The 14,424-nt window shown below is 32.0% G+C and overlaps 1 protein-coding gene across 4 annotated transcripts in view; it reads right to left on the bottom strand.

Annotated features, from left to right (window-relative positions):
* LOC119067578 (glutamic acid-rich protein-like) overlaps window positions 1–14,424 on the bottom strand; it is a 76,474-nt gene that overhangs the window by 14,123 nt on the left and 47,927 nt on the right. The window contains exon 1 of one of the 4 annotated variants that reach the window (XM_037170665.1): window positions 12,558–12,935. The exons of 2 other annotated variants lie outside the window; for them this stretch is intronic. The gene's annotated coding sequence lies outside the window, so the exon portion shown is untranslated. Of the gene's footprint in view, window positions 1–5,475; window positions 5,703–12,557; window positions 12,936–14,424 lie in introns of those variants that run through there. One more of the 4 variants, XM_037170666.1, reaches the window with a different exon arrangement.

The raw sequence follows: 14,424 nt of genomic DNA, 5'->3' as shown, positions 1-14,424 counted from the left end.
TAAAAATCGGGAAGAATAGTAAAATGGAGCTAACTCGGATTCACCAGGTTAAACCGCGATTTCCCGCACCTTCGCTGTCGTGCAAAAATTACTGTTGCGATTTGACAATTTGTCAAAACAAAAATCCATTGAACTATGTCTGAATGAGAGAAAAGATGAAACTGACTGTGTAATTTGTGTAGAAAAATGGCGCAAATCACATATTTTAGGAATTTAAAAAGTAAAAAATATTTTCGGCTTTAAGTTTTTTCTTCAAAAGACGAGACAGGGGTATCTTCAATTTGATTTTTTGACAAATTTGTGAAAAAAAAGTTTTTGGCGTACCTTATTGTAGCTTAAATTTGTGTACAAAATAATATATTTTCGATGGTATCTTCGTATCGGTGTCCTTTCTGGAAAAGGTGGGACCATCGTTTTGTGTCAAGAAGTGTTGGCTGTGAGTAACAATGATAAATATTTGTGGTAATGTAGCCTACTACGAGAAAAGTCAGAATTTGCACCAATTTTCGTGGAGTATTGCGTTTTCTTGTAGTAGGTTACACTACCACTACCATTTATTATTTTTACTCAAAGCCAACACATTATACACTTTTTCCAGGAATGACGCGTATTCAAATTTATCATCGAAAACATATTATTTATGCACACAAGCTTAGGCTACAATTTAGCGTTGTGTTGATTTGCGAAGAAACTATTCAAATATATTTTTTCTCAACGTCTTAACTATGATCAAGTGAAATAGAGTGAAAATCGCACTTTCAGAACGATACATATTTTCATTCAGTTGATTATACAAAATCGTAAACAAAGAGAATCGTAATTGTAAAGCATACCGAGCGTGGTCGGAGTAGACGCCGTGGCACATAGTCCAGGAAATACTTATATACAACTTGCAACAATCCTTATCAAAAGAAAAGTACATACCCAACGTGAGTGTTGATATACTTATTATGCGCATAATACAGACTGTAATATGAAAGAATTATGCTTTAAGTCTTAAATTTAGAATAGCCTACAAGCGAATTCAGTGAAATTTCGAAATTTATTATTTTATAAAATAAATCATTTCAAGGTCGCAGACATTTCCATTTCTCACAAGAAAAAGATCCAAAGTGCTAAAATTTGACCCGAAATGAATATTTATTGGCTCCGAAACTCAAGCGCCTTATGTCTATATATAATAGTTGCCGCCTAAATCTTAGAGTAATTATACCTAGAGAGGAAATTTGTACGACGTAATGTGGTCCCAACATCAGTTTGTATAAGATACACATTTCGTATAATTTTACACCAATACATGTATGCGTTGACGCCATTTCGCTTTTGATAATTCAATTTGCCCTCTCAATAAACATTTCGTATTTCATGTTGGGACCACATATTTTACGTAATTTTGTTCGAACTTTCCTCTCTAGGTATAATTACTCTAAGCCTAAATAGTTTAGTTTCGCTTACACGGAAAGAGTAATTAAACAAGTGAAAGAGTAGGCTGTAGAGTTTAAAAAAAAATATTTTATTTTGCAAGGCCACCCAAAGGGTAAACAAGTATAAAAGGTTTGAACCAGTTTCTTTTGTAAAATTTTTCAATTTTATTTTTTAGATACAGACCCTAGGACGAAAATACCTAGCAAAACTAAGGTGCACATGGAAATTTCGAACTTTAAAATTTTTTAGAATTAAAGCGATTAGGAGTCAATTCTGGATCGAACATACCTCAGGCCTTGAAAAATACAATAATGTTTGAAAAAAGCTACACCATATGAAACAAGTGAGTTAGTTTATACTACATCCGAACGAAGGCGAACTTAGCTCACCCTGGGAACTCTGGAGCACACTCAAAGAAAATTTTATTGCAATAAACAACAAACTAGCTATTTACACTGTAAATTTCTCCTTGATTTTCGACGAGAAAATTTAAACTTCTTTTTTTAATTTAATAAAATTAATCCTAAATTTGTACCTGTACATGACACCAATTCCACCCATGTATTTCGACAATTTTTTGTTGTTTTGTTGTTAAATGAATATTAATTTTGACACACAATAAATCACCGAATCACTAGAACGCTTTTTATGAACAGTTAACAGTTAACAGAGACAGTAAATTAAAACAGAAAGTAACAAAGCGAACAATATATTATATCTTATATATGAAGTCCTTAACAGGCAAATACAACACATCGCATTCCAATCACATAAATCTAGTGCACTGTGAGTATATAGTCTTATATACTTTTTCATGCTTCGGGGCCGAAAATGAGGGCAATTTTTCGAATTTTCTCGGGTTTCCGACCCTCTGCATGAAAACTTACATGTGCACCTGTTTGGGACGGTTGATTTAAGGCACTTTCGCTTGTAAGCCTCACTTCGTTCGGCCTACAATCCGCGAAATTGCCTAAAATCAATCGTCCAAAACAGGTACACAAATAACCATTACAGATCTACAGTAAGATGAATAACAAAGGAAAAAAAGTTGAAAAGAAGTGTTTTCGTGTGAATTTTGTTGATAGATTCAGATTGGCTCGTTTGGTATGTGTTTTTTATGTAGGTAGAAGCAAGGGGTTTCAGTAGGCTTTGAAATTAAGTTTATACTAAAAGAACTGTAAAGGATATTCCATGTTCTCGAAATGGCATTTACCATTCCTCGGATACCATTTTCAGTTCCAATAGCATAATAGTTACTTATGAAACAAGAATCATAAAATACCGGCATACGATTCGAATTTCGTGCAACGTTTTATGTAATTCAGTGAGCGATTTCCTCGGGGACATTCACAAAACATAAACACCAAAGTTTTCATTGAAAAACAATCTAAAACCAATCACAACACACCACACACTACATGATTCAATATGAACGCAAATTTAATTTGTGATGAAGTAGCCACAATTCTCTATGTGAATGTTTAAATTACATGTCTGGTTGAGTGCGATAATAGTTATTTTCCTGAACGACTTGGGAAATAGGCGACGAAGTCGCGATATTTTAACACTACAGTGGCTAATTCTTAAAAACCAGCCACTCTTCACAATTTTAAATAAATCCACTAAATGTAATCCATAATTACATTCCATAATTTTTGAAAGTAATCAAGCGAATTATCAAATGCCAAATTGTGCTTCAATTCAAGTTCAATTTTTACATTGATCAATTAGTTTCGGTGATCATTCTAGTAATTATTACGCACTACATGGGAATGGAATGGAGTGTAGTTGAGTTAAATTCTACTTTACATACATTAAATTGTTGCTTTTGTTAAATATTCAATGCACAAAACTTATTCTACAAAACCAGTCCACTCAGCCAAATACATTTTCTATTGAAATGACAATTCTCAAAATGACATCGAAAATGACACCATATGATGAAGAGAAGGTACATTTATCTCGCAGAAATTTTAACTTTTCATTACTTTTACTGTTCTGCTTGACCTTTAGTATTTGTGTATTCACTTTGAGTTACAGTCAAAGGCAGTCAATTTTCAGCATAAATTTGCTTCAGCTGTTTTTCAGCTGATCCACACATACAATCAAAACTGGTTTTCCTTGTTTATACGGTTAAAGCTGCTACACGCACGTGCGTGGTAGTGTTAAAACCGTATAAAGACTTATAAATGGTTGTGATTGTTTGTGTGGATCAGCTGAAAAACAGCTGAAGCAAATTCATGCTGAAAATTGACTGCCTTTGACTGTATCATGAATAATAAAAAGAATTTCTTTAAAGTACAAAAATTTAATCAAAAGAAGAAAAGAAATAAAAAAGTAAAATTTCTGAGAGATGAATGTACCTTCTCGTCATCATAAATCAATGGTTTCCACATTATTTTTACAATTGAAATTTCAATAGAAAATGTATGTTGACTGAATGGACTGGTTTTGTAGAATAAATTTTGTGCATCTAATATTTAACAAAAGCAACTATTAAAATGTGTGTAAAGTGAATTTGACACATCTCTATTCCCATAGTTACTAGAATATTCACCAAAACTAATTGATCAATGCAAAAATGGAACTTGACTTAAAGCAAATTTATTTGGTATTTGAAAAAGAGCCCGCTAACATATGCAGCTATAGTAATGTGGATTGGATTTATTTAAAGTTCTCGATAGTGGCTGGATTATAATTGTTAGTCGCTGTAGTTAGGAATTTTTTTTTGTGCCACCGAGAATTGACATGCATGTAGAACTAGATTGAAATGTCCACAATTTCTAAACAAAAGTGCATATGAAATTTGTACATAAAACAAAATTAACAAATTATCTCATTTTCGTTTTCAATAGATAAATTATGCACGAAACAAAAATGTGATAATTCCTAATTTTTGATAATTGTATGGATTATTACAACGCAATGTGATTATTGTGTGCAATGAAAATTATGATATTTTGTGCTCGAGTCTAGTGCTGAAAAAATCAACATTACAACACTTGTAACAAAACGCACAATTTCTGCACTTATTTACCACTGATTTCTTTTTAATGAAATACACGATGGGTTGCTCATTTTTAATACACAAAAATTGGATCTCGTTAAATCAGTGAAATTTCGTTGATTACACTTGATAAATTGCTATTACTAGTTGATTTATTATGATTACTAACTTATTTAAGACGTTTGACTTAAGTATTGAGTGGTTAATCGCTTGATTAACAAATGGTTAATCATGTTAATCAGCTAAGTGAGCAACCCCTCGGAAATACAGTCGAAGAAAAATAAGAAACTGGCAATACAATCCAATCAATGCTATTTATCGAACTTACATTACCAATGTTACGATATTTACATATGTATATGTATTATAACTTGTAGATCGCATGTGGATTAAATAACATCGCTTGGATTGTATTCGTTGAAAAAACCGAAATCTATTTTTCTTCGACTGTAAAACTGATTGTACACACACGGAAAAAAATACAATTATTCAAACCAAATTTAATTGTGAAAATTTGGTTCGAATATATAAATATATGTCACAAATATTTAAAATTTTATGAGAAATAATTTAAAAATTATTTGTCACAATAAATATTTTGAATATTTGTGACAAATAATTTTGAATGTATTTCTCCTAAATATTTTGAATATTTGTTGCAAATATAAAAAATGTTTGTGACAAGTAATTTAAATATTTGTGACAAATTAATTTGGAATTTGGAATTTATTTGTCACAAATATTTTATATATTTTGGTTAAACATTTATATGTTTGTAGTAAATAATTGTTGATTTTTTTTCTGTGCAGGCGGGAAAGGTATCGAATTCACTCACTGAATTGCATAAAATTGTTTATTTCTATCAAACATACTTATCAATGCGAATTGGTTATTCAACTTTACATTCATTGAGACAGATGAATGAAATAAATAGAATGCCCAACACAACATAAAGGGAAGGAAATATTGTTTTTGTAAAATTTCATTGAATTTTAATGAGAATAGAAATAATAAATTGAAATGAAAATTTTATGATAACTCACCACCATGATTAATTCAGAGACAACACCACCAATGAGTTAATATTTTATTTTATTTTTCTATTCCAAATTTTTTTAGTAATTGTTGAATGTAATGAATGTTACATTCAGTTCAAATTCTAAACTTACTCACGATACCAACTATTAAAATGAGACTATATACCTCTTTACACTTGCAAGCCACAGTGCTAACTGATCAGTCAACACACAACGAATATAATATCAACTATAATTTTACAACAGTGATCAATGTAAATAGTGGAGTAGGGATGGATTTTTGCGTTCATTCGTATGAAGATTGGTGTGGGTAAAATTTTCGTACGTAATGTTCCGTGAATCCTCATATATATATTCAGGATTGACGATGTAGTATACTAAATATATAGGCGATATATAGTATGTTGTATACAATGTAACATTTTTGACAAAATCCAGATAACCTCATTCATATTTCATAATAAAGTGAAATAGTTTTGTTGCTACAAATACAATAGGTTTACCACCACGAAGATTGCATGCATGAAGAAACAAGTCTAAACGAGAATAAACACGTTTTATGATCACAGCAATTAAATATTTTTGAAACAGGCCAAAAGATGTTTTATTTATAAGTATAATTTGTTTGAAAATTTTTAAGTAAATTATTATTTTAGTAAATTTGGTGTCCGTTAAACAATTTGTATAGTCGTAAACTGTATGAAATTATCGTTTTAGGATGATGAGAACATTCTTCGTACATAAATTGTTGTGTCTTAGGAGGCGGGAATTATAAAAAAAGATCGTATTAACAAACTCACAATGTACAATGTTGCGTATGCGATAAAGTTTTTTTTATCAGTAAGTTAAAAAATGAAAACAAAGTAGTTATTTATACGATTCAGTGATGATATTTGTAGCTTACGCCTCCTGTGTGCAATGTCGTATGAACGTATTTTATAAAGAACTTGCAAGGGGTTTTCGCCATTCCGGGCCATAATCACCACTTTTACATGCATCCATTTAATGTCGTTTAGAAGGTATTTATTTCACAGTGCGTTTTTGATTTTTTTCGCACTTGGGCTTTTTTAAATTTAGTCGAGAAGACTTCGTGTGCGAAAAAATACTAGCATACCTACCGTGGTAGATGCAACGTTTTTTGCAATTTCGGGTCATAATCACCTTTCCAATGCAAAATATTACCTAAAATGCGTTTGAACAATCAAGCAACCTGCACTATATACACATTGCAATGTGATGTAAAATCAAGTAATCAATGCTTAGTATGTATGCTTAAACAATACGTTTTGTATAATTGTGTGACTCTGTAGCCGAATGGCTATAGTCGTTGCTTGGTATTAGGAGAAATTTGGGTTGGATGTTCAAATCCTGGCCTGTTTAACGTTTTTATTTATAAAATTTAGTCTTTCTTAAAGGTAACTAAGCTATAGCGTGCGAAAAAATTGAAAAAGCCAAAGTGAACAAAAAAATCAAAAACGCCCTGAATCGCGAAAAAGGGGAAAAGGATTCGGTTGCAGTTTTTAATTGATTTAATCAATATTATGCACCTATGTCCAAATGTTTATTTTAACGAGTTGGTAATAGACCGTGTGCGATTTTGAGAAAAAAATTTCATATTTCAATAAAAAGAAGATTTACCATGAAAACCATTGAAAAAAATATTTAATTTTTTTAATAGAAATTATTGAAAAATATTGTTGCCATCTCGATGTTCATCCCACTTACTAGAATCTTAGTAAAAATCCAATTAGAACGAATCAGAATGGTTCGGATATCCGTTTAGTCTTATTCAAATGACATTCCAAATTGCAAAGCCACTAAGAGCAAATCAACACCAGGCAAATAATAATTATCTGTTATCTGATAACCGATAGATCACAGTTAACATTGCAATTCGAAAATTTGGTAGTTGGTAGCTGACTACCAAGATTATTATTGACTACCAAACGGGCTACCAAGCGGGCTACCAAACGTAATTTTCGACAGAGATGTTTACTGTTGAAGAACTGAGCACCGACTGACGAAATGATTCTACTTGCTTGCCTATTTATAGACAGAAAATTTGGTAGTCGGTAGTTTTGGAAGTTGGTAGTTTTGGCAGCTGGATCGATATTCCAAATTGCAAAGCCACTATGAGCAAATCAACACCAGACAAATAATAATTATCTGTTATCTGATAACCGATAGCTCACAGTTAACATTGCAATTCGAAAGTTTGGTAGTTGGTAGGTAACTACCAAGGCTATAATTAACTACCAAGCGTAATTTTTGGAGAAGAGATGTTTGCTATTCGAGAACTACACGACGACTGACAAAATTATTCTACTCGCTCGCCTTTGTAAAGCTTAATTTTTGGTAGTTGACTACCAAACTGGTAGTTGACGAACATGCTGACAGAGATGTTTACTGTTTGAGAAATGCACACCGACTGATGAAATTATTTAGGCTGCTTGCCTATTTATAATTCGATAATGTGGTAGTTGACTACTAAATTGGTGAAAGTTGGTGGAGATGTATATTGTTCAACATCTGGATATCGACTAATGAAACTATTCTTCCTGCTTGCCTCCAGAAAAAATCGAGAAAGAGAAAAAAGACCTCACCAGGCTTTAGCCAGTCTATTCTTGTTATGTTTCGATGCAAAGATAAACCCAAACTCACTCTCCGAGCTGATGCATAATGTTTGTCTTACCACACAGAGACATATAAAAATAAAATTGATTAGAAAAAATTAGTTAGATAATCTGATAAAAAGTTTCAGATCTATTTCAAGACCATAGGGAAGGGAATTCGGTATAAACGGTTTTGGTAATACCGGGATACTGAAAACCGGTTTTAGCATCTTGAATACCAGTTTTTACTAAAGTTTGAAATTATGTGAAAATTGTAGTAATTTACGTCTGAAATGTTTGAGAAAGATCGGTATTATTTACAGTAACAGAAAAAGCCTGAGTTAAAACTTCGATAGATTCTTCTAAATCTGAATGGGACTGAGGAGTTTTAATGCGATAAGCCTACTAATGAATTAAATCGTTTGCAACAAAACACAGACATTTCAATTTTAGTCCACAGGAGTGAAAAAAATGGTTTAAAATCGACTGAATTATTTTGACGATCCACTATAAAAAATATTGACAAAGCTGTCAGTTGAATTGGAGTCTAAAATCGATGACATAGGTAGGTGTTTAGTAGATGAGTCTGAGTCTGGTAGATGCAGAAATTATCTGAAGGTAACAACACTAGATATTGGACTTCAGTGAATTTGTGGAAGTTCGACATCAATAAAAAAAATGAATTCTTTCGTCAACTATAGCAAAGCTGTAAAATTTTTGTGAACTCCTTCTGTTCCGACGAACCATTGCACAACCCTAAACCTAACATATTTTCGGTTGCGAATAATTTGTAAAGTAGCAATTTGTAAATAACAATGCAAATTCAGTCAAGAAAAAATTATTGACAAATTAATGTGTTACAGTCGGAGAAATATAGATTTTAAGGAAAAGGCTAAAATACTGCTTCGAGATCTTTAAAAGTTCTGGGTCTTCAAAATGCGCCTCCTCATGTGCGTAATGTCGTTGTGATAACGACTGTGATTTTATATCTTTTTGAATCACATAATTAAGTCTTAAATTTAGTAGGTAAAGCTTTATAAAGAAACGGTTGTGAATATCGATATGGATATTGTACAAAATGTTGTGTAAATGGTGCAATTTATAACGAACTCGGTTGAAACTTTCTAATGGTAGATGAACGAAGCAAATTAATCAATAATCAACTTTTATTTTACTAATTACTAACTATAAATACCAATTTTAATAATTGCGAAACCTTAAAAAACGGGTTTTGAAATTTAACAAAAAATGCTTCTAATCACAAATTTAAAAAACTTCCTTGTTGCAACAGTGGCCTTCGAGCTACTAACGAGCTGTTTTTTGTGTTTTTATGTTTCCGTTACATTTATCATCACCTTTTGATCAAATCTTACAACTGATCTCCCATCGGACACGTTTTCCTTTCGTGACAATTTTTTATAAACTTATTCGAAAAAAATTGATTGTCACCAAAGCTAGCCACCAAGAATACATAATTGACAAAGGTCATGTGATAAAAACAAAAAAATTTCGCACACTTTTTGTTTATACCAGTGTTCTGTATTGAAAAAGTTCTAAGCCGTATTTGATTTCTATATGTGGAATTATTAAAATATAGCATACTGCCATACTGATGTAATTTGCATAAGAAACAAACGTTTCTTATGCAAATTATTTGTGGTCATTTTTCGGCGAATATTTTTTTTAATTAGAAAAAGAGTGCATAAAAAACAAGTGACAAAAAATTATAACAAAGTTAATTGTTTCTTAAGCAAATTACGGCAGCAAAAAGTGACAAAAAATAATTGTTGCATTATGTAGGATCAGACCCACTGATTCTGTGTTATATCACATTTTTGAAATTTTCCAATTACCCCTTTAGGTAAGTAAAAGTCCGCTCCCTTGCTTTAAGTTCTTCGAATTATTACTTTATATCATGTGATCGAGCATGAAAAGCTGTAAAACTAAATTTTTTCCTGGAAAATGGAAAATTGCTTTTCGGCCGGAAAAGCGGTTTTTATGAAAAAATGAAAACTGAAAAATATCTACCGAACATGACAAGTTTATTCAAAATAGTTCATTTTGTTACGATTAATGAAATGTTGAATTTTTCTGTACCAGTCGTAAGCTTATGACGTGTACCGAAAATGTAAATGAGACGAGACCACAACAACATTAATAAAGAAATCACTCTACAGCCATTTCAACAATAAAGCATGCACACTTGACCGCGGTCGGAAAAATTTATTGTACGTGAAAGGAATTATATGAATTTTCCCATCACTATTTATACGATTGAACAAATTTAATATGGTGAATGTGAAGTGTGTATATTTTCAAGTAAATTGATGAGTTTTGACTATTTCAGTTGTCCGATTCACAAAACGTTGTTCGTACCACGACATGAAATGAATTTTTTTAGCGAACGTCCTAATTTTCGTCATTTCCTGTTATGGTAAGAAAAATACTATTTCCTTGAAAGCAGATTCAATATCAAGCTTAAGTCAGTGCCTTTAAAATGTTGCGTGGCGGACTTAACGCCCTATTCTGGAGGTCGAGATATAAGCCAGGATTTCCACGGTTCCTGGAACTGATAATTTCCAACATTATTTAGCATTTCTTTCTGAGCAGAACAGTGACTCATTATTAATAATTGCTAATGAATTTTGAAGATTAGCTTGTCACCAACATTTTCGAAATGAATCTTAGTCACAAAACTAGCTCAGGATGTTGTGGATGCCCTTCAATACCCAAAATTGTATAACTCGTCAATATAAACCCTATTTTTGCATTAAAATAGTTTCAATTCGTTGATTAAACTTCAGAATTGTGATAGCTAACTGCACAATGACAATATACATTCCATTAGTGTTAAATACCTTCCTGACATTCCACCGTCTTCCCAGCTCTAGAACTTATAACTTCCACGCACTTATTTTTATCTAATGTTTTTTTTCGTGTTTTTCTGGATTTATGGAAGCGAAACTCAGTTCTTCTGATTTTATTAATGAAAACAGAAAATTTTTCGCATACATCGTTATATGTAGGCACAGTAAGGACCTCATCTATTCAACGAAAACGAAACCACAAATTTTAAAGATCATTTCACAATTACTGAAGTAATGAATGGTGTTTTCAAGCGTTATATATAATTCTCTCTGCTTGAGAGTGCTATGAAACATTTCATGAAACAAATCATAATAAGCCTCTTTAGACACACGTCGATTAAAAATAACTTGTCAAATTTCCGATCCCCATAATGAACAGTGATAATTCGGGTGAGATTTAACGAAGATTCAGATTTGAATGATGTCCGACGATGATGTTAACAAACGAACAACTGATTCTATTCAAATTCTCGATCTTGATTGCCTTTTTTACTTTGTACGTTCATGCCAAGGTTCATGCAAAATTTCTATACAAATAAGGTAAAGTATCGCGGTTCGGCATGTCAAAAACGGTTCGTTTTCAGACACTTCGTGTTGAGCATCTTAAGTATGTGAAAAAGTGAATCAAAATCAAATAATTTAGCGGAAAATCTAATTTTTCTAATTAATTTAAATGTTTTTCGAAGTGAATCAGTGAAATCTAATCAAAATTGAATGTGTTTTCATATTTTAAATGGCCCGAAATGTTGACACCAGAAATAGTGACTTTTTCACATGAATTTTCGTGATTTTTGGCTGAAGATTGTTCAACAACTAATGAACATAAGAACTTGGGAATCACATTACTAGTATTATTGTTGTTTACTTTTATGAATTTAATCTAAAACAATGGTAGAAAGTGATTATTTATGTGACATTATGTGTAGTAAATAAGGTTCGCGGTTCGACAGGGATTGAATAAGAAAGATTTGGTTTGTGAATACAAAATTCATCGTAATTTGATATTCTTTGAATTTTGCATGGAAAGCTGATTTTCGATGAAAATAAGCGATTAAAGTGAATTTTCAGCCTATAAAACGCAATAGCAAGTGTTTTTGAGCCCAAACTTAGTGATAACAAGCATTTTTAATACCAATTTGTGATTTTCATATTTTGTTTTTAAACCTTTAACAACATGACGTGTCGAACCGCGCTTTTTGCCATACTGTCAACCACGATTTAAAATGTCGAAGCCGGAATTCGATTAAAACCTTAATAATTAACTGAAATTAACATTAAAATTAACATAATTAGGCTAGTTTCGTAGAAAATTAATTGTTCCCATAGTCTAAAACAATTTCCGCGTAGATATCTTCCAAGAAACGGAAATAATCGAGTTGAAACTCAGATTTTCAAAAGTCTTGTCGAACCGCGATACTTTACCTTACACGAATATGTGTCAAAACTGAATTGATAACAATGCGATAGTTCAATAAAACGATGCGATGTATTGATAGCGGTGCATACACACAAGAAAGAGGTGAAAGAGAACACAATTGACTTTTACAAATATTACGCCATTACAGCGTTCGTTGTGTTAATAACAATTGCCCATTACAAAATTTCTTACCGAATTTCCGATTAAGGTTAGTATATAGTGTAGAAGTTGTTCACAAATCGATTCAAATTCTTTTAATTGATTTGAACTTGAAATAACTAATTTTCCACTTGATATATTTTTTGCCTTCTTTGCTTGGCAATTTCAACCACAATTAGAAACACAACATTTATTGGCCAGGATTGATCTGATTGCTCACTTTAAACTTCTTTGCCCCATGTACAAGGTCAACTTAATATAGTAAACACAATGTTTGCTGTGTTTGAATTAGTTTTTGCTTATCGTTTCTAACAGAGAAATAATAATTATTGTAAATAACAGATAACGAAATTCATTCACACACAGATACACGATTCACGGACTCAAGTTGAAATCTAAACCAACAGCAACTTTTAGACAGATTAATCGTACGCCAATAAATTAACTTCGCCATTCGCCCGTAATTCGTAGTGTTGTCTCTGCCTTGTTAGTAGATAGAAAGTGACGAAAATACAAATGTATCATGCATGCACCAGTTGTTTCATTTTTATGTTACAGGACAGCATTGCAATTGAAGAGTATTTAACATCAAATCGATTATCGTTCTGAGTAGTCAATAGTCACGGCTTACATTCTAACGTATTGTTTTGAGTATTTTTCTTTTTGAAATCACATTCGTAATAATATGACAATCACCCGAATCCCGATCAGTGGGTCAATGGGTTATGAAAACAATTATTTATTTTGAAAAACGTATGTCAGTCTGTTATTTTTTCAAATAAGTATAATAACATAAATCACACTATTGTAGTAACGTAATAAAAGAATTCCGTTCACACAGCAAAAATTTTATGGTTTTTGACCCTAAATATTAAATAATCAAAAGGGAACCGAAAACCATTAAACAGACGCACGCCTCATTACACGAGTAACTAGATTTTGAATGCACTATTTTTAGGTCTTTTTAGGCCCGTACGAAGTACAAAGGGGCTTACAGGATTGGGAGGCCGTGTGTAATTGATTGAATTCGAAGCAGACGGTAAGGACAAACAGTTTACCTATAGATGACAGATCCGCAATAAAAATTCTGTCCGTCTTGAATGTAAATGAAACGGGAAAAAATAGGTATTGTCGATACCGATCCAGGAAAAAAAAAGTTTATTAAAATCGGGTGAGTCGACCGTGAGTTAGGGCTCCAGAAGTGAAAGGCTACTCGGCCCTAAGTGTAGTTAGCATAAAAATCGAGTAAATTTCATCCATTTTTCCTAATTTTTGATTCATTTGGAAGGGAATCGAACACCAAATCGAATCGAATCGTACTTCGTAATTGCTCTAGGCGCAATTTCTAAGATGTACACATTTCACAATAATTTTACTTTAACTATGTTAATAATTCAAATATTTGGTTGTTCCAATCAAAAATTGAAAGGAACCCACCAGGAGCTTGTACAGTGATTCTTCGTTAAGTTTAACCAGTGAATTTTGACAAGTTGACAAATTATACGTGTAGACCTGTCAAAATTTTCACAGTGAACTTCTATTCACTGAACAATACTGTATGCACTCAAGACTTCAGCCGATCAGTGCTTGTTTGTCTAAGACTGTCAATGAACTATTTACTCTAATGACACATTCAAACCATACAGTTCAGTTTGTTACCTACATAAACTTTCCAGAGCCCCAGTAACAACACTCAAAATTGATCAAATAAATCAATCAAATGGTCAGAATTCCAATTCTTTTTTAGTTTTTGTTTTTTGTTAATAAAGCACTCGTCCTTTTATATTTTTTGCATTAATCAATATTTATCACTTATTGTTCACTACAACTTCTTATACATGTTTATAACTACCGTTAAAGACGTACCGAAATATATTGACTAGCTTCCATATACGAATGT

Source organism: Bradysia coprophila, assembly GCF_014529535.1.
Source record: "Bradysia coprophila strain Holo2 chromosome X unlocalized genomic scaffold, BU_Bcop_v1 contig_12, whole genome shotgun sequence".
Taxonomy (NCBI): Eukaryota; Metazoa; Arthropoda; class Insecta; order Diptera; family Sciaridae; genus Bradysia; species Bradysia coprophila.
The sequence above is the reverse complement of the archived record's forward strand: the minus strand, read 5'-3'. Positions and strand labels throughout refer to the sequence as shown.